Raw genomic sequence first — 4,020 nt, forward strand, 5'->3', positions numbered from 1 at the left:
TAACAAAGCATTCACCTCATTAATCACATCGTCATCATCAAAATCAATTCCAAAGCGGGCTAGGCATTTCTCTGATGGATCTTCTAACAAAGTGTTTGGTAATGACTCCTCGACTAATGTTCCTATCATGTTCACCTCTTCTATGTTCGAGTCATCTAATTCAGAGGGCAGCTTACTAATATTAAAAATGTTCAGCTCAATAGTCATATTACCAAAATACAAATTCATAATACCATTACGATAGTTAATGATCGCATTGGACGTAGCTAAAAATGGGCGACTTAAAATCACTGGTATTTGGTTCTCTGGGTCGGGGACAGGTTGGGTATCTAGGATAACAAAATCCACTGGATATATAAACTTGTCGACCTCTATAAGAACATCCTCGATCACACCACGAGGAATTTTAACGGACCTATCATCTAACTGAAGTGTTATCTGGGTAGGTTTCATCTCACCAAGTCCTAGATTAAGGTACACATGGTATGGAAGTAAGTTCACACTGGCTCCTAAGTCAAGCAAAGCTTTCTCAACACGACACTTACCTATTGTGCAAGAAATGCTAGGGGACCCTGGGTCTTTATACTTAGGAGTAGTGGTATTCTGAATAATGGAACTCACGTGACTAGATAGAAAGGCTTTCTTCTGGACATTAAGCTTTCGCTATCACGTATACATATCCTTAAGGAACTTGGCATAAGAGGGAATCTTCTTAATTGCATCTAATAATGGAAGGTTGATAGTTACCTTCTTAAAAACATCTAATATATCATTAAAGGTGGACTCCCTCTTAGTTGGAACTAGGATCTGTGGGAATGGGGCTCTAAGAACAAATCCGGGCTCAATATGACACTCATTGGTCTCTTTAGAGACTCTATCAGTCTCCTCAGTTTCTGGTTCAGAAGGGTGAACTACAACATGTTAATATTAGGCATGGAAACCTTGTTGTCTATCACTCCACCACTCCTATAGGTTTTAATAGCATTTACATGATCGGATGGTCTTTCACCTATTTCATTAATTCTTCTAGGGTTGGGTTGAGTTTGACTAGGAAACTTACCTCTTTCTCTTAAAGACTCATTTATCAGAATAACCTGGGTTTTCAACTCAGAAATAGCCTGAGAGTTAGCCTGACCTATTGTCTTATTTTCTTCTAAACCTTGAGCAACAGATTGCTGAAACTGCACAGTGTTATGAGTTAAAAAAGCAAGAGACTCTTCTAAACTCATAATATTCTTATCCGAAGGGTTCTGAAACTGTGCCGGAGCTGAAGGATTCTTAGTATAGCCAAAACCTTGGGGAACTTGAGAGTTACTAGACTGACCTTGATTCTGTCCCTTAGACCAAGAAAGGTTGGGATGGTTTCTCCATCCAGGGTTATAGGTTTCTGAATATGGGTCAAACTTCTGACGATTATCGAATATAATATTGTTATAAAGAGCATTGGCTTGCTCCTCAACAGTATGGCCTTCCCAAAAAGGCTCTATTCTACCACTATTATCACTAGAATGACCTAATTCTAAGGCTTCTAACCTTTTGGATATGGCTGCTATTTTAGCATCTGACTCATAAGATCCTTCTACCCTATTGACATTTCCTTTACTTATAAGAATTTTTCCGGGGTTCCCTACTATTTTCCCATTGTAGGGTCTTATCGGCGATTTCATTCAAAAATGTCATCGCCTCATCAACAGTTTTAATTCTCAAACCCACCTGTGCATAAGGACTCAACCATGGTTGTTGTTGAATAGTCTAAACCCTCCTAAAGGATCTGAACTAACCTAACCATCCCTAAATCATGATAAGGACATTGAGATATTAAGTCATTGAACCTTTCTAAATACCTATATAAAGATTCTCCCTCTTGTTGATCAAAAGTACAGATTTGTGTCCTAGACGATGTTTTGTGCCTTGGGAAAAACTTCTGTATAAAGGCAGATGTAAGTTGGTCATAGGTTTCAATTGACTCAGAAGCCAAACTATACCGCCAAGATTTGGCTTTATCTTTTAAGGAAAAGGGGAATAACCTAAGTTTCAACGCATCATCACTAAGTTTTTAATTTTCAAAGCACTACAAACTTCCTCAAATTCCCTAACATGAAAATAGGGGTTCTCATTCTCTTTTCCTAAAAAGATTGGGAGCATCTGTAAAGTCCCAGGTTTGAGTTCATAATTTTCCTCGGTTTCAGCTAACTTGATACAAGACGGACGAGAGGTCCTAGTTGGGTTTAATAAAGCTTTCAAATTTGCCATTCTGGCACTACCAAAGGACTAGGAGCACTTTCTTCACTAATTGTCAAGTTTTCAAAGCTGAAATTTCCAAAGACAGGGCTCTCAAAATAAGAGTCTTCGATCTCCACGCCTTTACAAGAAGAACTACTAGGTTTATCGCTAATCAAACGACTTAGAGTGTTTCTATTCCAAGCACGCTCTCTAATGACTTCGGGCATACACTAGAAAAAACAAAAAGAAAAAGAAAATTCCTAAAAGAAGGGAATTTCTATGCAAACACAAACAAGGATGACTCCACCACAGCAAACCTACTGATTTCTAGCAAACAAAAAGCATGATGGCTCCACTTAGATTGTTTCTAGACCAGCTTCTAATCCTTCGAAAGGGAATTCGTTACTATTTAAGCAAACCCCTCTGCAATCAATACGAGTTAAAGTAAGTTGAATCGAGACGAGGGAAGCTCGGTGGAGCTTTGATACCCAAGGCCTCACCGGCGTTACAAGGCGGCGTATTAAACTCACAGAAACCATCATGTACTTTGAAGCATGCTTAAAAGAGTAACCAATATTTTTAGAATGACTTTCCTATTAAGTTCGTTACCCTATAGGTCTCGTTCTAGTCAAATTTTAGGATTAGGTTCGCATTTGGTTTCGTTTTCCTAAGGCGTGCAAGAAGGGAACGGTGATGAAATCCGAACCCTTATCTTGTATTGCCAGTCCTTTCCCTTTACTAGGAAATTAAAGAAGCCGTTTTCAAATCCTCAGCATATATGCAAACGAAGGAATATAGTAACTCACTGACAAGGGATTCGCGAGTGTTTCGACAAAGTTACCTTCCGTACCAGACGGGGGATGCACCGTTGTAGTCGACTTGGGCCACGACTCCTTTGTCATGTACGAACCCGAGGGGCCGAGGCGATATCGTAATCGCCGTCCTTCTCTGCAAACACTTTATATTTAAACTACCCTTCCGTAGGGTTTAAAAAAAAAAGTCCCAAAGTCCACAGTCCACAATCCAAAAATATAGTGCAAAAGAAAAGGATAATCTAAAAAAAAATCTAAAAAAATAAAAAAAAGCTTTAAGTATTCACCAAAAGCTTTGAAATTTTTCTTTCGCTCCAAATTTCAGAACCTGTAGTAAAAAGACAAAAACCTAAAAACATAAAGTAGAACAAACAAATAAAAAAAATCTAAAAACTCTAGCCTAAAGACAAATCCGCGTCGGCGACGCCAAAAATTGATGTGATTTCAAATTGTTGTAGTAGTAATAGGTTCGTTGAGACTTGTGAAAGCAAAAGATTTTAGATTTATAAAACTTGAAAATAGAAAACTTATTGCAAAATTGATTTCAAGATACTAAAAATAACCAAGACACTGATTCCACTATCACACATGAATAAGTTATGGTAAATAATCCAAAACTCTAATTATCTTCTAAGTCCATTATTTCTTAATTCACAAATAATCAGTCATATTCTCAAACATTAATTGTATTCCCTAAGAATATATTATATAAACAAAGTATAACCTATCAAATTAAATCACAAGTAATTAAGAAAATCATGCAAACAATTTAAAACTCTGCAAAGCAGTGATTGAGTGAATTATAAATTATAAATTAGAGAGAATAAAATAGTTACCAATTATTCATGCGTGAATAGCTTCCTAATTGCCTTGGTTGTGGGAGAATTAGCTCATCATCATGTTGGAAACACACTCAAAATTCATTTTTATTGCTCAAAGGGTGTTTACAAAGATGAAATGGAGAAAAACTATTAAAAACCGGGTT

The sequence above is a fragment of the Papaver somniferum genome, unplaced genomic scaffold, assembly GCF_003573695.1.
Source record: "Papaver somniferum cultivar HN1 unplaced genomic scaffold, ASM357369v1 unplaced-scaffold_19, whole genome shotgun sequence".
Taxonomy (NCBI): domain Eukaryota; kingdom Viridiplantae; phylum Streptophyta; class Magnoliopsida; order Ranunculales; family Papaveraceae; genus Papaver; species Papaver somniferum.